Here is a 21712-nt window from a genome sequence, read left to right as displayed (position 1 = left end):
TTCAATAATGCCGCTGCAGGCGTCCATGCGGTAGTTTTGTTCGGGAGTCAGGTGTGCGGGACAAATTTTGCACGCACTCTTCTCTTCTTCAAAACATTCTCGATAATTTCTAGAACTTTTGATTTAGACATGTTGCTCCACTGCGATTTGTGATTACACAGCATTGACGCAGTACAGCTGCACGTCCACTACTTAACGCTTTAACATTCAACCGTCATTCGCTGCAGTACGGGAATGCAAGCTTCGTTTATCTTGAGACATTCATCTTTCTTGTTTAAACTACTGTGGTACTTGTCAGTTTCGATGATTTCCCTGAACTAAACTGGAGTGGTAGTTTCTTCTCCCCAGCGAGAACGAATGTGTCAGCGAATTTAGGTACCCTGTCGGTCTCAAAAATTGCGTGCTCCGCCACGGCCAATGTATCCAACTGTCCAACCTGCAGCGCCTTTTGTGTTCGATGATGCTGGTATTGTTTCGTCCGACCATTCCAACATTTTCTCCACATTTATGTATTATCACATACACAAACGATTACTAGAGGTTAACACCATGTTAACTGCCAAAAAAAATGCAGTAGGACGAACTGGAGGTACAACCCTACACCATTTGATTTTTTGTCTAATAGTTTCCAGAACAGTTATCGAACTATACTAATACTTAATTCATATCCGACGTCTCTTTCGTGACGCATCTTCATACGAAGCAAGTTTGGAAGCTACATCCTACCATACGAATGATATACATGATACTTCCTGGCAATTTAAAACTGTGTGCCGGACCGAGACTCGAACTCGGGACCTTTGCCTTTCGCGGGCAAGTGCTCTACCGACTGAGCTTCCCAAGCACGACTCACGCCCCGTCCTCACAGCTTTAATTCCGCCAATACCTCGTCTCCTACCTTCCAAACTTCACAGAAGCCCTCCTGCGAACCTTGCAGAACTAGCACTCTTGGAAGAAAGGATATTGCGGAGACATGGCTTAGCCACAGCCTGGGGGATGTTTCTAGAATGAAATTTTCACTCTACAGTGGAGTGTGCGCTGATATGAAACTTCCTGGCAGATTAAAACTGTGTGCCGGACCGAGACTCGAATTCGGGAGGTACCTTCCAGACTTCACAGAAGCGGCGGAATTTGGCGTTAATTGGCTATGGCTGCAGACGACCGACGCGAGTGCCTTTGCTACCAGAACGAAATCGCCTGCAGCGCCTCTCCTGGGCCCGTTGGCATATCGGTTGGACTCTAAACGACTGGAAAATTGTGGCCTGGTCAGATTTAACCTGGGAAGAAGTGATGGTAGGGCTCGAGCGTGGCGGAGACCCAGGAGGTCACGGACCCACGTCATCAACAATGCACTGTGCAAGCTGGTGGTAGTTCCATAATGATGTGGGTTGTCTTTACATGGAATGGAATAGATCCTCTGGTCCAACTGAACCGATCATTGACTGGAAACGGTTATGTCCGGCTTCTTCAAGACCATTTGAAGCCATTCATAGACTTTATGTCTCCAAAGAACGTTGGGATTTTTATCGATGACAATGTGTCATGTCACCGGGCCACAGTTGTTCGCAACTGGTTTGAAGAACATTCTGGATAGTACGAGAAGATGATTTGACCACTCAGTTCGTTCAACATGAATCCCATCGAACATGTACGGGAAATAGTCTAGAGGTCTTTTCGTGCTCAAAATCCTGCACCGGCAGCATTTTCGCTATTACTGACGGCAAAATGGCTCATTGTTTCTGCAGGGAACTTCCAACGACTTTTTGAGTCTTTGCCGGGTCGAGCTGCTGCACAAGGCCGGGTGAAAGCAGGTCCGACACTATATTTAGAGGTATCCATTGACTTTTGTCACCTCAGTGTATTTGTGATACACGGTACTACGATGGGCTGTCGTCTAAGGTATCCTAGCATTATCCGTGTTAAAATTACTTATCTTTACCTGTTGACCGAGGCATGCGGTATGCGTGCGCTCTCATTGTAAGGAGTCTTTGAGAGGAGCTACCTACCACGGACAGTAGCATTACGTAGATGAGTGTAAACCAAAGTTAGACTGGTCAATATTAAGTGAAAATCGAACCGCGTTAAGTCACGATCTTCTCGTCAGTTAAGCCTTTAGACAATTTCAAGCATTCATTCTCAGTAAATAAAAGCTTATTAGAGTGCTTCTTAAGGTTCATTAGAATGGATTCCACAAAAGTAATAATGCATTATACGAGATAAATTTTCTTTTCAATTTTTAAATAAAGTCATAAACTTGCGTACCACTAATTTCCGCGAAAATTTGTGTGATACTACTCACGAGTGACGCCCTCGGGCAGCAGTTTTCAGTAAATACAAGGTTCTTTCAAATTTATTGTGTGAGAAGATTTTATTTCTGTTAACTGACAGCGGGTAATTTACACCATTGTAGCAAAAGGTACTTAGTTTTCTCTTTCTTTCTTCGCCATTTGTCCCGCCTTTACGGATGACCGAATGATGTGTAACCGCGAATCCGTTACTTGTGTACTGTCCGGTCACATTAATGTGGCTACCTACCAAAAGCTCGAATAACTACCTTCTGGAGCGCGAGACGTGCAGGAAGAGAGTCAGTGAGTTTCTCGAAGGTACCGGCAGGAATGTGGAACCGAGCCAACTCCAGTGTCGTAGCCAGCTGCGCTATGTTTCTCTGTTGAGGATCCATGGCGTGAACAGCCTGTAAAGGTGGTCTCACAGATTCTCGACTGGGTTTAGATCCGGCAGATTGGTGGCTAGGGGAGTTCGGTAATCTCAACTTGGTGCTCATTGAATCACGCACGTACACTGTAAGTCGTGTGACACGTTGCGTTGTACTGCTGATAGATGTAGGAGTGGACATGGTCGCTAAGAAAAGATGCATGCATGTGATGGTTCACTGTGCCTTCCAGAATGACTAGATCACCCAGGTAATGCTCTGAAAACATTCCCCAAACAATAACGCTCCCTTCTCCGGCTTGGACTCTTCCGACGATTATTACAGGGCCATAGACGGCAACGGCCATCTGTCCTATGGAGCATAAATCGTGATTCATCTGAAAACGACACCTGTCGCCACTCAGTGGGCGTCCAGTAACGGCACTGTGCAATTTCTAGCCTTCGTCGCAACAGCATGAACCAGGTGTCTGCTGCGGAGGCAACGTTCACTAAACGGTCGTTGAGGAGGCACTTGTTGGTAGCCCTTTGGTCCACCTGGACGGTCAGTTGCTCTATAGTTGCACATCTATCCGCCCGTACAAATCTCCGCAGCTGTCGTTCACCCCTGCTATAGACGGCCCATGGTGCACTATAGTTGTTTCGGGGTCGGTTTTGGATAGCGCCATTTTGCCATAAACTTTAACCAGGGCGGCACGAGAACAATTTCCAAACTTTACCGTTTCATAAATGTTTCACCCTTGGGCCGAAAGCCAGTGATCATGTCCTTTGCGACGTCAAATAAACTGCTCTGTTTCCGCATTACAATGACTGCGCTGTTTCCGGCGTCCCTCCGACACGCTTTATATACCCTCCACTGCTAGTGCTGCCACTTGCCCTCTGTGAATAGTTGTGGCACGTCGACGTGGAACATAGGCGGTGCTCACATTAATGCGTCACATTAATGCGACTGGACCGTGGACATGTGTCCATCTACAGAAAGAAGGAGTGATCATCAGTGATGTTCAGCGAAGAAGTAAGTATTCGAAGTGTGTGAACATTGCATTACTTCTTTACCAGTTTGTTGTGATGGTTCTGAGATAAAGAGGGTTTAAACAACAAAATATTTACTTACTAGTGTAGGGAAAAACGCCTATACGCCCCACTCCAGCCAATCGCGCACTACCGCGTTTTTCTGTAGATCTCCTTCCTCTTCCGACAATGTAGGATTATTTTTATATAAACTGATTCACAATTTTGCTGCAAAATATTTTATTTAGTTTGTGCTAGTTGTATTTCTTCACTACAAGCTTGTTTCGCCTGCTTGCCATTGTTAAGTGTACATGTTGATTTTACAAGTAATGTAGCTCACTTACGTCTTTGTGTGATTCATATAAACTTGTTACAATTTTACTTGTGTGTAGGTGGAGTGACGTTCATAATGAATCTTAAAACGGATATTTGTCTGTTTTTGACATACAACATGAGAGTTCTCGCTCCTAAGATGCTTTATGTTTATAGAATGAATCGTGTCCCAGAAGGTGACAGATGGTGCTTGTATATCATAGATATAAGAATTCTCTTGTTACCTGCAGTTAAACGTTGTCTATTGCTTTTGTGTAACATTTGGTTTTTATTCGTTTTCTTTTTCTAAAATTTCAGTAGGTTTTCTGAATAATTTCTGTGTTTCAAATCGCTTTGTTCGTTGACATTGCCGTTGGGATATTTATTCGTATGTATGTAAATTTCCAATTCTTCCGAAATGGTCATAGCAGGGCCTTTAGGTATTGCATGTAGAATTTTTACACCATTTTCGATGTGTTCTGCTGTATTGTTTTGGTTCTTTAGGTGTAAGTACAAGCTTGACTGGTTGCTTTCACAGTTACTCGTATATTCTTTAAACTGAATTGGAAAGCTTCGTTCCGCTTGTCCAACATAAAACCTGTTTAATACAAGATAAATTCGGATTCTGTGTCTTACTTAGAAGGGAATCCCTTATCCCTATTAATAATATTACTGGATATCGAATTTCAAAGAATTTTTTTTTCTCTAGAGCACATTCCCAGTAGCGGAAAGCACGAGCGATCGTTTGCGTCTCATTATACAAAGTCTTATATTCCTCATTAAGTCAGTATTCTACCTCTGCGGATTTCTCTGGCTGGAACAAACGAGTGTGGCGATGGAGTACTAAACACCAGTCCTGAGCAGTACGGATATTTTGGCCAATATAAGCCCTCCCACAATTACATGGAATTTTGTATACTCCGGGTTTTCTCAGTCCCAAACTCTGCTTTACTGATCCAAGATGGGCTCTTATGTTAGACAGTGGCACAAAAACACTTTTAATGTCATATTTTCTTGGTATACTGACAGAAAATGTGGAAAAGCGACAGATTTACAAGCATCCTTTAATGGCTCACCCAGCGGTACGAACTGAAGAGCACAACGTATTTGTTGGTCAGTACAACCATTCTGCTGAAAAACAACTTATAATGATCCAAATCCTGTACCAACTTTTCTGCGTCGGAAATGGATAAGCCCTCTTCACCGAAGTCCGAAAGATACCTGTGCATTGGTGTGATGGATGACAGCTGGGAGCATGAAGATAACGATCGGTATGCGTGGGTTTACGATATACACTATGCCCCGAAGTCCCATCGGCATTGTCGTGAACCAAATTATCAAGAAAAAAAATGTTTGTCGTCCTTCTCAAACTCCATCCTAAATTAGATACTGGGCTGGAGTCAATTAAAGTTATCTGAAAACCGATTCAAAGTATCAATTCCATGAGGTTATACCATAAAAGTATCACTACCGTATCACCAAAAACAGGTGGGTTTAAGAAACGAAGTCCTGAGCTCTACGTCTGCAAAGTCTTTTATAAAAAGAATAGCGACTATGGGGGATAAAGGGCTCCCCGTAGCCACTTGTCAATTTGCTCAAAATATGTATCATTTAATAAGAAATACGTCGATGTCAGCACATGGTTGGTTGTTTCATCGTCATGTTTCTCACCAATTAACAACAGGGATTCTTCAAGAGGAATCCGGGAAAGTCTGGGTAATCATATCAGGAGTCTTCATGGGGGTGAGATGATTCATTTTGTAGAGGAGTTAGATAAACTTCGCAAAAAGAAAGGAAAGCTGCTGAGTGCACCTGTGTTTTTACTGTGATGCCGTAATGAAAGTATTAGTCCTAAATTTGCTAGAATTGCTCATTATGTTGAGACGAAGACGACTAATTAATTTTAAGAAACGTGCCAGTTTTGTTCTAGTACCTGAACGCATTCGTTTTACTCGTAGACAACTGGATCCTATATCCCAAGATTTACATTACTTGCATTTGGAGATTTCATCTCTGCTGTCGTCCTCGTCTTGAGAATAATAGTTCTTCGTGGGCAGGGGAGCGCTGTCAGTAAACACTCGTCTAAGTTTTATCAACTTTGTGCTCAACTTAGCATATCCTATGACGCCACCCGTCGACCGATTGTGATTAATCTCACTAATAACGAAATGGATCAGTCATGGAGAAAGGCTTAAATTTTGCTCCCTCACAGAAGAGTGTTCCTATTACTTATTTCATTTGTCCAGCTGAATACACTGTGTTCCGCTGTCCTGAGGACTGGGCGGAGGAAATCAGGCAGGTGGTCAACAAAAAGCTCCGTCGAGCACCACCCTCACGCAACAGTATTTCATCTCGTGAAAGGGCGGCCATCCGGAGCATGAGAGATGCCACGGTTCTTCTCTCACGTGAAGATTATTTGGCAAAATGGATCTTTTATTGGAGGGCTCGGCATATCGAATGCCGAATGACCCTACGCAACGAATAAAACGGAAGACTCTTTCACATCTTACGAAGAGCTCCATACCTGATGAGCTGCTTAAAAATCTTCACCCTGGAGCTGCTGTTCTCCCGAGCTTGTATACGATTTACCTAAGGTTCACAAGCGTGGGATTCCTCTTCGTCCAATTAGGAGCAGTTTGGATGCTTCTACCTACAATTTAGCCAAATAATTAGTGTCTGTTCTCAGTCCTTACGTTTGAAAATGTGAACAGCACATTTCTAATTCAAGATTTTATCCGGCGGAAGTTTTTTTGCCTTGGTCCTTCAGACGTGCTTGTTAACTTTGATGTTGCATCACTTTTTATCCGAGTTCCTCTTGAAGAGTTCCGGTTGTTAAATGGCAATGAACTTGACGAGGAAACAACCAAGATATGACGTCATGTGCTGACACCGACGTATTCTTATTTAATGATACCTATTTTGAGCTATGAAAAGGCCTCTTTCCCCCATAGTCGCTATCCCTTTTATGGAAGCCTCAGAAGACATTGCGCTCATGGCTTCGTTTCTTAAACCCACCTGCTTTTGAGATACGGCAATGATACTTGTATGGTTTTGAACTGTTTTTTAGAACATTTTGATTGTCTGCATAGTATTATCTACTTTCGATGGAAGTTGGAAAGGACGGAAAACTTCCTTTTCTTGATGTTTTGGTTCACAGAAATGACGAGGGACTTTCGGGCATAGTGTGTATAGTAAACCCACACATACTGATCGTTATCTACATGCGACCAGCTAGCGTCTATCACACCAACGCACAGGGGTCCTGCGGACTTCGGTAAATAGAGCTTATGCCATTTCCGACTCAGAAAACTGCATACAGGAACTGGATCGTCTTAAAGTTCTTCTTAAGCAGAATGGTCACAATCCTTTGTTGCAGCCACAATAGCAGAAAACTGTCTTACTGGCGGACGTAAGATGCTGTATAAAGAGATGCAAATGATCGCTCCTGCTTCCCGCTAGTTGGAATGTGTTCTAAAGGAATCTACAGGAACTCGATTATCCGATAATATTTTAATAAGGATAAAGGTTTTTCTTCAAGTAATTTCCAGCCAATGAGATTTCAGGTCAAAGACGTGACTGGAGATACCCCGGAGAGGGGTGGGGTACCAGCTTGAATGTCGCCTGCTGTACGGCCTGTCAACCAGGAGTGACGGTCTGCGGTGCTATTTCATTTCACAGTAGTACTCCTTTGATCATCTGGTCATCTGAGCCCCTTACAGCCCAGTGGCACGTCGACAATATTCTACGTCTTGTATTGTTGCCCTTCGTGGCATGCCATCCTGGACTTACATTTCAGCAAGGTACTGCTCGCCCGCACACGGTGAGACTTTCCTCTCCTTGTCTTCATGCTTGCCAAACCCTACCTTGGCCAGCGGAGTCGCCGGATCTCTCCCCAGTTGAGAACGTTTGGAGCATTATGGGCAGGGGGCTCCAACCAGATCGGGATTTTGATCATATAACGCGCCAATTGGACAGAATATGGCACTATGTCCCTCATGGGGACATTCAACAACTGCTTTCGTTTGGGCCGAAGGTAGACCAACGCGTTATTGACTTGCTCAATTTGTGAAGCTCTTTCTCTCGAATAAATCATGAAATTTTTCTGAAACTGTAAACATTTGTTTGGCTGTACATGCACATCACATGTACCGATTTCCGTGCGATTCTGAAAATTCCTTCGTGGTGCATGTTTTTTTCTTTTCTTAGAGTGTATTACCATAATCAAAAATACGACACTGTAATTAGCATTTTTGTTCAGGAACTCCCAGACAGAATAGAAGGAATGATCCACAAGGAAATTCTTCAGTTTAGACTTGATTTGTGCGAGGATTACTGCTACGAAATTTCAATTCCTGTGGTAACCTATCGAAAATCGATGCAGCAGAATACTATACACCGTTCCTTGTAGACACCCTAGACAGTCCGCATTGCTACATCAGCAAATGGGGCAACTTCATTCACGGAGTGGCCAGGCACATGTGCAGACGCGATAGTTTCCGTTTGCGATTTTGTCGCGTCTCCACATGACCCACTGTGCTGTTTCCATACAGCCGACTGGGACAGACACACAGCTTCACTCCAACGACGTGTCAGCGGTGTTGCGTCATATGACCAGTTCTACGCCATCTACAGCGCTTTAGAGCGCCCAGAGGGAGTGTCTGATATTTTACCTGGTGAACTAACGTATCGAGACGGTGCCTTTTCCGGCTTCTAAAATCCACTATGTTTGCCTCAGACAGAGTGCGGGACTGATCGCTCTCGGGATTGTGAGTCCCCCATGTTGAATGGTGAAGCGCTATTCGTAAAAGGAGATTTTAAAATCTTGATGCTCCATACAGACCATGGTACTACTGTTGAAATATTTTTGCGAGAAACATATGTTTCATATAAATGCCCATTTGTTTTCGATCTAAATTGCGCAAGTGTTAGTCTCTAATTACAATCACGACATTACACTTCTTGAAATGCTACTTTCGATGCGTAATTTTTTGAGAACAAGGCATAATGCCGTTTCCAGTTGGAGTTTATTATTCACTCGTTGTAGCCAGTCTTGTAACTGCTGCCCCACTGGTCCTAAGATTAGTGAGGCTTACTGTGTTGCATTTACGACGGCCCCACTGGTGTTCTAGTTAACGGCTAACCGTTTTCTCTGCTATTCGTACAGTTTCGGTGCTGTACAACACAATGCTCACGTTACTCAGTGGTGATTCTCTCGTGATGGCATAACGTTAAGAAGACAAGGGACAACGCTGTTTGATCACGCGTTGCTCACACAGGTGTCCTTAGCTTGAATTTTTGTTCCTCTTCCGTGGACGGAGTTGTTGATGACATTTAGCACGCCCTCAGCAAAATCAAACCTCTGTGAATTGCGTTGATATTTGACTGACGCGTAACAGTTCGTCATACAGGATGGTCAGAAACAGCCTGAAAAGCTTGTATGGGGGTTGCAGGGTAGGTTGCGCTGAGAAATAATCGTTAGGAAAAAAATTTGATATGTCACGCCGTTTTCGAGTTAATTATCATTGAAGTTAGCCAATCAGATGGTTGCACGCGCGAATTCAAGCGGCCCGCCTTTTACAAGTCGTGTGAGTTGTTCTCATAGCGCAGATGATAGTGCACGAGACTGTTCAGAAAAAAATGGTTCAAATGGCTCTGAGCACTATGGGACTTAATTGCTGAGGTCATCAGTCCCCTAGAACTTAGAACTACTTAAACCTAACTAACCTAAGGACATCACACGCATCCATGCCCAAGGCAGGATTTGAACCTGCGACCGTAGCGGTCGCGCGGTTCCAGACTGTAGCGCCTAGAACCGCACGGTCACTGCGGCCGGCGACTTTTCAGACTTTGACTCGGGTTCGATCCTTACTTCCGTTCAATGTCCAATTTTTGCATTGCTCTCTTGTTCGGTTTTGGAAAACTACTCGATGGACACGTTTAGCGACACCGTCTCTGTCGAGCCGCTTGAATTTGCGCGCAACGGCCTGATTGACTAATTTCAATGCTAGTAAACTCGGAACCGGTGCAACGTTATCGATTTTGTCTCTCAGCAATGATTCCTTAGAACAACCTACCCTGCAACATCCTTACAAACTTTTGAGACTGTTTCTGACCACCCTGTAGATATTCACATCAGACGAATTCGCAATTGCGAATAATGACCACCATCAGCTGTAGAATGGAATGACGACAATGAAAATTTGTGGCGGACAGGGAATCGAACCCAGATTTCCCTCTTATCGCGAGCTGTCGCCTTACCATTTGGCTATCCATACACGACTCACGTCCAGACCCAATTTCCATATGTCGTCAACCATACGTCTACGAAGGTTGGGTCTGGCCGTGAGTCGTGCATGGATAGGCAAATGATAAGGCAACCGCTCGCGATAAGGGGGAATTCCGTGTTCGATTTCCTGTCCGGCACAAATTTTCATTGTCGGCATCTCATTTTACAGCTGATGGTAGTCATTACTCGCAATTGCGAAATCGTCTGACGTGTTTCGTAAGGGCTGTGGTCGCCGCAGTGCATTGTCATCAGAATAATACAGGCACTGCAATATCGTACCCTGTAGATATTAGTGAACTCGTCTCCCATAATGTATCAACATTTGGCAAAAAGAAAACTTTACAGGTAACGCATCCATCCCCAGTAATTTTTTTGCGGAGCATATTTAATAATATTGTACAAGTCCGCAGACGTGAACGGAGTTAATAAGCACACCAATTTATTCACCCTCAGGAGACATAATGCTAATGCCGCCTACCACTGGCTCTAGCACTGATACTGGCTTCAATTCGGCCAGGAAAAGCTTCCACTAGTCTCTTCAGGTATGACATATCGTGCTGAACCCACAATTCATTGTACGAAATAACCACTTCCAGCCTGAACTACACCCTCCGCACATTATTGGTTAAACTCTTCACTGGGCCGCCAATACAGTCGACGCCTTGTATTATTTCAAAAGAGGCAAAGTCACAGGTCATCGGAACACAGTACACGCAACCACTCAGCTACTGTCCAGTCTCTGTGTTGTTTGCTCAACTGAAGACACGCCGTTATGAGCAATGGCCTTCGCGAGATGCTTGATTCTAGAAGCCGCGCGGAGTGGCCGCGCGGTTTGAGGCGCCACGCCACGGATTACGCGGCCCCTACCGCCGGAGGTTCGAGTCCTCCCTCGGGCATGGGTGTGTGTTTTGTTCTTAGCGTAAGTTAGTGTCTAGGGACCGATGACCTCAGCAGTTGGGTCCCTTAGGGATTCGCACACATTTGAACATTTGACTCTAAATGTCCACTACACACAGTTCCCTTCGCAATGTTCTCTAGGTAACTAGCTGACGTGGGCCTTCATTTGCTGAAAGCAGCAATTCCTTTCGGATGTAAAACCAGCTGTCAATGACCAGTCATGAGACTCGTACCCGGTCACTGTTAGGATCTTTTTACGGCGTATTTTCTTAGCGCCGCATTACGCGGCTGCGTGTGGTACATTCGCTTCGTTGGAGACACTTTGAATACTCCGCGTTGATGCAGCAACAAACCGGGCAACTTCATTCACGGTGTTGTCATGGAGACGTAAAACACGATAGCTCCTTTCTTCCACTTCTCGACATCGACTCATCTTACCACGATGATTCCGTAACAGAGATAAGGCCAAAATGCTGATTTCGGTCTTCCGAAATTGTTTCGCTGCGGAAGATCGTAGCACAATCTCTCCTTTCAACCACCGTACGAACGTCGAAATGGCAAATATTCAGATAACGGATCGCGGAACAGAAAAGCAACTTCAAACAGTTAGAAGTGGAGAGGCATCGGGACCAGATGAGTTACCTATAAGATTCTACAAAGATTATGAGATAACCTTGCTCTCCTTCTGGCAGCCTTTCTTCATGGATCGCAGGAGCAACGAAGGGTAGCTAGCGAATGGAAAAAAGCGAAGGTAATTCCCGTTTTCAAGAAGGGTCGTAAGTCAGATGCACATAATTATAGGCCTATATGGTTGAAGTCAGTCTGTTGGAGAATTATGAAATATGTTTTATGCCCAAGAATTATGACATATCTGAAGAACGACAATGTCCTCTATAAAAGTCGACATGGATTCCACAAACAGAGATGTGAAACTCAGCTCGCTCTGTTCCTCCATGAGACCCATAGCGCTGTAGACAATAGCGCTCACGCTACTGCCGTGTTCCTTCACTTCAGAAAGACATTTGACACCGTCGCACACCGTCGTTTAGTGGAAAAAATACGAGCTTATCAAGTCGCGGACCAGATTTGCGACTGGGCTGAAGACTTCCATGCAGACAGAACTCAATCAATCGCTCTTAACGGAACAGAAGCGACAGATGTAGTCGTAATTTCTGGAGTACCTCAAGGAAGAGTGATAGGACAGTTACTGTTTACAATGTATGCAGAAGATCTAATAGAAATCGTCGGATGCTCCCCTGTTCGCAGATGAAGCCGTTGTCTATAACAAAGTAGCAACGCCAGAAGGCAATATCGATCTGCACAATGATCTGCAGAAGATTGTTGAATGGTGCAGGCTCTGGCAGTTGACCGCGAACAAAATAAATGTAACATATTGCGCGTACATAGGAAAAGAAATTCACAACTGTACACAACTGATGACAGATTGATGGAAACAGTATCGACCGTAAAATATCTAGGGGTAACTATCCAGAGAAACATTAAGTGGAATGACCACATAAAGGATACAGTATTAACAATAGATGCTAGACTGAGATTCAACGGAAAAATGTTAAGGAAATGTAACTCATCCACAGAGGAAGTGGCTTATAAGGCGCTTGTTCTACCGATTCTTGGGCTTTAATTCATCAATTTAGGATACTTACTATGTAGGACTGACAGAAGATATAGTGAATATCCGACGAGGAGCGGCGCGTTTCGTCACGGGATTCTTTAGTCGACGCGAGGGTGTTACCGCGTTGCTAAACAAACTCCATTTCCAGAAGTTACAAGAGAGATGTTGTACATCACGGAAAGGTTTACTTTTGAAATTTCGAGAGAGCAGTTTCTGGGAAGACTGGTACAACATTCTACTTCCTCCTAAGTACACCTCCCATAATGAGGACGACGAGAAATTTCTAGAAATTAGGGCCAACACAAATGCTTCGCGACAATTAGTAGGGGGGATCAGTTAGTGATACCAAAAGTACCCTCCGCCCCTCCCGCTGCCCCGCCCCAGGTGACTTGCGGAGTATTATGTAGATGTAGATGTAGATGTAAACCGCTTGGACATACAAACTACCTCAACCGCCATGTCTGGTACTAACTCTACATCATGTACAGGGCTCTAAAGCGATCTGTGTGTCTTCTAAGTGGGTAACTAACATTTTGTCCGGTGTCACTTCTGAGGTTTCACGATAACGCTTGTCGCGGCTCATTCAGTATTGCATATTTCGCTGTTTTCTGTTACTGTAGAGGGTAGTAAAAAAGCAGTAAATACCCGTTTCTTTAAAAAATCGAACACCCGTGGATAGAACAGCTCCTAACTTCTAATTACTTTGAGTTAATGTGTTAAATATTTGACGTTAAGCATATAAGCGAGAAAAAGTAAAGAAAAGATGCGAAACTATGCTTGTAAGTTTGTTGGAAGTCGCTACCTGCTCTTATTATGAAACACTAGATGAATATACTCTTGGTAATTTGTAGTCCATTTTTTCACGCATCTCATTGTTTATGACGTCTCCTGAACTTTGTGTCGTACAATGATATACTTTTGCAGGGACATTCAGTGATATATGTAGATATTCTTTCCAAAGTGGGTTGCGAATAGAGTTAGTAGTGAATAAGAAATAAACTAAAACGTCTTGTCTGATGTTGTAGCTTTACTGCGCGCCATTCAATGCAAAAGCGAGTTTTTCACGCTGTATGCTTTTGACATAATATCGCCTGAACTATGTGTCGCACAATGATATAATTTTTCAAGTACATTCAGTGCCATATGTGGATTTTGTCGGCAAAATGCGCTGAAAATAGTGTCGGTAGCAAAGAATTAATAAATTACAAACGTTATGTGTGTTGCTGAAGTCTTTCTGCATGAAAGGCGAAATTTTAGTAACTGATAAACATTTTTGCTTTCTTAATTTTGTGGGGGTTCAGGGGGGAGGGGGGCCTGGTATCAGCAAGAAAAGGTTTGAAACAAGGAGGGTTGCCAGCCCGCCCGCCTAGCCGCGCGGTCTACCGCGCTGCTTCCCGAGCGGTAAGGCGTACCGGTTCCCGACGCGAATCCGCCTGCCGGATTAGTGTCGAGGACCGGTTTGCCGGCCAGCCTGTGGATGGTTTTTAAGGCACTTTTCCATCTACCTCGGCGAATGCGGGCTGGTTCCCCTTATTCCGCCTCAGTTACATTATGTCGGCGATTGATGCACAAACACTGTCTCCGTCTTCGCGAACGCGTACACCATAATTATTCTACTACACAAACATTTGGGGTTACACTTGTCTGGTATGAGACGTTCTCGGGGGGAGGGGGGGGTTCCACTGGGGGCCGAACCCTGGGTTTTCGGTGGGGAGGAAGCCTCTCCGTCGTTTCTAGGTCCCAGTTTAATACATAATACAATGCACAGGAGGGTTGCCCAGAAAGCAATACACCGCATTTTTTCTTCAACAATCCTTTATTGAACATAAAGAGAATTACTCACACGAAAGAATTGTGTTTTATCTACACACACTATTTTTCCTCGTAATCTCCTCCCGTTGTGTAGCCTTCCTCCAGCGCGAAACAAGGGCGTGTATGCCTTTTCGGTACCAATCCTTGTCCTGGTGGCGGAGCCAGTGCTTCACTGCGTGAATTACCTCCTCATCGTCCTCAAAATGTCTTCCAAAAATGGCATCCTTTAATGTCCTCGCGAATGACAACATCAGCTCGCTGCAACATGTCAGGTCTGACAGCCGTGGATGGTGTCCCCGACCGCTGAAATCGTGGAGCTCCGCCGAACGGCCTTCTGATGAAAAAAATGGCTCTGAGCACTATGGGACTCAACATCTTAGGTCATAAGTCCCCTAGAACTTAGAACTACTTAAACCTAACTAAGCTAAGGACACCACACACACCCATGCCCGAGGCAGGATTCGAACCTGCGACCGTTGCAGTCCCGCGGTTCCGGACTGCAGCGCCAGAACCACTAGACCACCGCGGCCGGCGGCCTTCTGATGACCTCGCCCTCCGTGCGCAGCGATAGACTTTGCACAAGCGATTGTGAATGTTACCCACAGTTTCTTTCTCTGCAGTGATAAATTCAATGACGACACATTGCCTGTAACGTACATCACCTACAGACGCCATTTTGAAACTGTCCTGGAGCTACGCTATGTGTCGGAAAAGACGGAAACTTGGCACGTTCACTTAGGAGACTTCAAATAATACATACGTAACGTTTTTCATTCGTAGCATTCTTTTCGGGTGAGAAAAAAAGTGGTGTATTACTTTCACGCCAACCCTCGTATGTATAAAGTTTGTAGGAAGTCATCCGTACTGGATGAATAAAGTCCGGGTATTTGCGCGCTGTTAGTTAACGCTGCCTCAAGACAAACACACAGTCTTTAACTGCAATGCTTGTGTTGTTGTGTCAAACTTCTAACATAAGATTACACCTTTTAATGAGTAGATTACGACAAGACTTTAAATTTTTAAATACGGTCAATAATTACGGTAGTCGAAATGTTGAAAATCAAACTTTTGTTGCCCCTAGAAACCGTTAGACAGGCAACCGGCAGCTGGTTTTGGTTCCGGAATAGTTAGCCAGTTCTACTATATGTACCTCGAGTAATATAAATGCTTGAAAGTGACCGATGATTTTGAGCGGAAAGAGGAGGATGGATCAGTTCGTGTCTGTGACAGCGTGGTGCATGATGAATCCAAAACTTTGTCAAACGAGCCACAAACGCGGAACGAAAGCTCAGTGGGAAGAGACCGGGAAACCCTCTGAGTAGGGCTGCGGGTTTTTTGCGCTGTTGTGGTGCGGGGCCCGGCTGAATGGGTGAGGGTTGGGGAAGGGGTGGCACACTGCAGCGGGCAGCCTGTTGGCCGCTCTGCGGAATCGATGTGGAGCCCGCTGCTGGCGGCCCGCCGCTCCCGGGTCGAGTTCTGCATCCTCGGGGGCTCTGCGGGAGTCCGACCTCTCTTCCCAACCGCTGCAAATCGCTCTGTCGACACTCTGCCTCGTACTTCTAATGCTATGTAAATAATGCAGAGTCAAAAAAGGAAGGAGGCATGAATATTAGGGTTTAACGTTCGGTCAACGTAGACGTCATTAGGGACGGAGCACAAGCTCAGATTTGGAAAGGATATCGGCAGTGCTTTTTCATTGGAAACATCCCGTATTCCGGTATTCGTCCTTATCGGTTTAGGCAAATCAAGTAAAACCTAAACTTGAAGGGTTGGACGGGTAATTGAACCACCGACCTCCCGAATACGAGTCCATTGTCTTACCACTGCGCCACCTCGCTTGGTCGGACAGCAGAAGATCGGCAACAGGATTTCCAATAGATTTTACAGAATTGTCATCCAACTGTGTTTATTCCTGTCATTCAACAAACATGTCTCGCGGACTTTATCTTACACTGAGGTGTCATAAGTCATGAGATACCTCCTAACATCGAGTCGGGCCCCTCTTGCAGGGCGTAATCCAGCAGCTCGATGTGGCATGGACTCAACAAGTCCGTGGAAGTCTCTGCCGAAACGTTGAGCCATGGTGCCTCTGTAGCTGTCCATAATTGTAAAAGTGTTGGCGCTGCAGGATTTTGTGCACGAACTGACGTATTGATTAAGTCCCATGAATGTTCGTTGGGATTCATGTCGGGCGATGTGGGTGACCAAATCATTCGAACGAATTGTCCAGAATGTTCTTCAAGCCAAACACGAGCAGTTGTGCCCCAGTGACATGACGTCATTGTTTGGGAACATGGGGCCCTTGAATGGCTTCAAATGGTCTCCAAGTAGCCGAACAATAAACATTTCCAGTTAATGACTGGTTCTGTTGGACCAGAGCACCCAGACCATTCCATGTAAACGCAGCCCACACCATTATGAAGCCACCACCAGCTTGCACAGTGCCTTGTTGACAACTTGGGTCCCTAGATTCTGGGGTGTGCGCCATACTCGAAACAACCATCCAATTCTTTTCAACTGAAATCTGGACGCATCTACCCAGGCCATGGTTTTCCAGTCGTCTGGGGTCCAACCGATATGGTCACGAGCGTAGGAGAGGCGCGGCAGGCGGTGTCGTGCTGTTAGCAAAGGCAATCGCGTCGTTCATCTGCTGCCATAGCCAATTAACGCCAAATTTCGTCCCACTGTCCTAACGGGTATGTTCGTCGTACGTCGCACATTAATTTCTGCGGTTATGACACCCACTGTTGCTTGTCTGGTAGCGCTGACAACTCTACACAAGCCCCGCTGCTCTCGGTCGTTAAGTAAAAGCCGTCGGCCACTGTGTTGTCCGTAGTCTACATCTACATCTACATTTATACTCCGCAAGCCACCCAACGGTGTGTGGCGGAGGGCACTTTACGCGCCACTGTCATTATCTCCCTTTCCTGTTCCAGTCGCGTATGGTTCGCGGGAAGAACGACTGTCTGAAAGCCTCCATGCGCGCTCGAATCTCTCTAATTTTACATTCGTGATCTCCTCGGGAGGTATAAGTAGGGGGAAGCAATATATTCGATACCTCATCCAGAAACGCACCCTCTCCAAACCTGGACAGCAAGCTACACCGCGATGCAGAGCGCCTCTCTTGCAGAGTCTGCCACTTGAGTTTGCTAAACATCGCCGTAACGCTATCACGGTTACCAAATACCCTGTGACGAAACGCGCCGCTCTTCTTTGGATCTTCTCTATCTCCTCCGTCAACCCGATCTGGTACGCATCCCACACTGATGCGCAATACTCAAGTATAGGTCGAACGAGTGTTTTGTAAGTCACCTCCTTTGTTGATGGACTACATTTTCTAAGGACTCTCCCAATGAATCTCAACCTGGTACCCGCCTTACCAACAATTAATTTTATATGATCATTCCACTTCAAATCGTTCCGTACGCATACTCCCAGATATTTTACAGAAGTAACTGCTACCAGTGTTTGTTCCGCTATCATATAATCATACAATAAAGGATCCTTCTTTCTATGTATTCGCAATACATTACATTGTGAGAGGTACTACCTCAAATGTGGTAATTTCGGGACACCCTTGACATTGTCGATCTCAGACTATTGAATTTCCTAACGATTTCTGAAGTGGGATGTCCCATTTGTCTAGCTCAAACTACCATTCCGTGTTCAAAGTCTGCTAATTCCCGTCGTGCGGCCATAATCACGTAGGAAACCTTTCCACATGCCTCACCTGCATACAAATGGCAGCTCCGACGGACCCTTCTGTACTCTGCGTACGCATATCGCTACCCCATGACTTTTGCATCTCACTGTTTGATGAACAGTTGAAGAATTTCTGCTAATGCGTGCTGAAAAGTAAAGTCTCCGAATTTTTTATGTGAAAACTCTTAAAGCTTTTAAATAAAACAAGGGTTATTGTTATTCTACATCTTTCTCTTCTCGCCTACGTATTCACTGCCCTCTATCGCTAGAGGGCTTCGAACTGTAGTATGTAACATGGCTGTGTGTAACGTAACTATTTCCGAGCCTGAGTAACAGCGTGCTGTAATCGAGTTTCGAACCCGAAGAGTTCGTCCACACAAGGAGCATTCTCTTTTTCAGTATGACAATACCATGCCACACACGAGCGCTGTGACATCTGCAACAATCGAATGCCTTGGATTCACTGTCTTCGGCCATCCTCCATTCAGTCCCCACTTGGCCCCATTCGATTTTCATATGTTTCCAAAATTTAAAGAGCACCGTCGAGGACATCGCTTTGATAATGATAAAGTGGTGCAAGCAGAGGTGAGGTCTTGGCTCCGTCAACAAGGTCAAACGTTCTACAGTGAAAGTATCAACAAACTGGTCCCTCATTGGGAGAAAGGTGTTCGTCGCCAGGATAACTATGTTAAGAAATAAATATCTAGACATGAAGAATAAAGATTTAGAATGTTAATAACGTTTTTTATTTAAAAACCTTTAAGAGTTCTCATATAAAATTTTCGGAGGCATTGCTTTTCAACATGGCCTCGTAGTTGGCGGATCGACGTATAGTGTCGAGACTCGATGGAGTAGTCAACTACTCATCAATAAGTGATTAAGTCGATACCTGCAGTGCAGGGACACCACAGCTAAAATTGGAATGCACCGAACCAAGAACATCTCTCTCTAGTCTGCTAGTATGGAGTAGCAGACTGCATGCTCACAAAAGGACGACGTAAGCTCTGTTACTTACCTACTAGGTTGGCCACACAAACCGTAGTCGGTAGCATACAGAAATTCATCGATTTCTCTAAAACAACACGATGGAGTATGTGGGCCAATCATAAACTATTACACTTAAGAGCCAAAGAAACTGGTACACCTGCCTAACATCGTGTAGGACCCCCGCGAGCACGCAGAAGTGCCGCAACACGACGTAGCATGGACTCAGCTAATGTCTGAAGTAGTGCTGGAGGGAACTAACACCATGAATCCTGCAGGACTATCCATAAATCCGTAAGAGTACGAGGGAGTGGAGATCTCTTCTGAACAGCACGTTGCAAGACATCCAAGATATGCTCAATAACGTTCATGTCTGGGAAGTTTGGTGGCCACCGGAAGTGTTTAAACTCAGAAGATTGCTCCTGGAGCCACTCTGTAGCAATTCTGGACGTGTGGGGTGTCGCATTGCCTTGCTGGAATTGGCCAAATCCGACGGAATGCACAATGGACATGAATGGATGCAGGTGATCAGAAAGGATGCTTACGTACGTGTCACCTGTCAGAGTCATATCTAGACGTATCAGGGGTCTCATATCACTCCAAATGCACACAATCCCCTGCTGACATGCAGGGTCCACGGATTCATGAGGTTGTCTCCATGCCATGACCGTACGCGTCCAACCGCTTGATACAATTTGAAACGAGACTCGTCCGACCAGGCAACATGTTTCCGGTCATCAACAGTACAGTGTTGGTGTTGACGGGCCCAGGCGAGGCGTAAAGCATTGTGTCGTGCAGTTATCAAGGGTGCACGAGTGGGCCTTCGGCCCCAAAAGCCCATATCGATTACGTTTCGTTGAATGGTTCGCACGCTGACCCTTGTTGATAGCCCATCATTGAAATCTGCGGCAATTTGCGGAAGGGTTGTATCGTTGAACTATTCTCTTCAGTCTTCGTTGGCCCCGTTCTTGAAGAATCTTTCTCCGGCCCTACCAATGTCAGAGATATGATGTTTTACCGGATTCCTGATATTCACGGCTCACTCGTGAAGTGCTCGTACGGGCAAATTCCCATTTCATCGCTACCTCGGAGATGCTGTGTCCCATTTCTCGTGCGCCAACTGTAACACCACGTTCAGAGAGATTGTGTGTGAAATCTTATGGGACTTAACTGCTAAGGCCATCAGTCCCTAAGCTTACACACTACTTAACTTAAATTATCCTAAGGACAAACACACACACCCATGCCCGAGGGAGGACTCGAACCTCCGCCGGGATCAGCCGCACTGTCTATGACTGCAGCGCCTTAGACCGCTCGAGTAATCCCGTACGGCTCCACGTTCAGACTCACTAAAATCTTGATAACCTGCCATTGTAGTAACCGATCTAACAGCTGCGCCAGACACTTGTTGTCTTGTATAGGCGTTGCGGACCGTAGCGCCGTATTCTGCCTGTTTACGTATATCTGTGTTTGAATACGCATGCCTATGCCAATTTCTTTGGCGCTTCAGTGTAGTTATAAAGCTGCCGCCGATTTCCCAGTAAGTTGCATCACATCGACTAGACCTGCAGCTGTTTTAGAACGGTGCAGCAGTTTGGCTCTCAATCGGTGTAACAATCCACCCTACAGAATCTAGCTCTATTAAGATCAGTCCCTTGAGCCGAATATTCCACTACATTACTTCCCACTGCAAAAAATGTGCGGTGTGGTCCATGAACAAAATAAAAACAACACGATATACGTAAACTGCTACAGCATTATATTCTACACCTATGTTCACAAGAGGAAATTAATAAAAAAGTTTAAATACCTCTAGATCTGTTTGGTGTTAGCTCTTTACAAACGAGTTGTGTTGACGCCAGTGCCAACAGTACGAAACGTCTATTAGTTATGATCTGAAACTGTACCTTGTACTTGTTCTCAATGCAATCTGCTACTATACCGTGGACTGAAGGTGCAGGCAGACCCGACGTCTCCTAAATTGGTCTTTCGCCTCTTTTCATATTGTAGTAACGTTCTCAGCAATGACCTATAAGAAGGAAGATATGAAATTGGAATGCCGTCTATACCGAAGCTCTCTGAATCGTGTGTATAGTGGAGGGATGACCACAGTCTTTTCCATCATTGAACATTTCACCTAATCATTAATCGACTGCCGTCCTTCGAGAAATTTCTATCGCAAAGTTGCTCGACACGCTTCTCTATCGAGCGAGGTGGCTCGATGGTAACACACTGAATTCCCATTCCAGAGGATGGCAGTTAAAATTCTCGTCTGGCCAAACATATTAAGTTCTCCATGATTTCCCGACAACGCTGCAGTCTGCTGTCGGGATGATTTCCTTTGAAAGGGCGCTGCCGATTTTCTTTTTCTTCCTTTGCCAATAAGAATTATGCTCCGTCTCTAAAAA

This window comes from Schistocerca cancellata, chromosome 4 (genome assembly GCF_023864275.1).
Source record: "Schistocerca cancellata isolate TAMUIC-IGC-003103 chromosome 4, iqSchCanc2.1, whole genome shotgun sequence".
In the NCBI taxonomy this organism is placed as follows: Eukaryota; Metazoa; Arthropoda; class Insecta; order Orthoptera; family Acrididae; genus Schistocerca; species Schistocerca cancellata.
The sequence above is the reverse complement of the archived record's forward strand: the minus strand, read 5'-3'. Positions refer to the sequence as shown.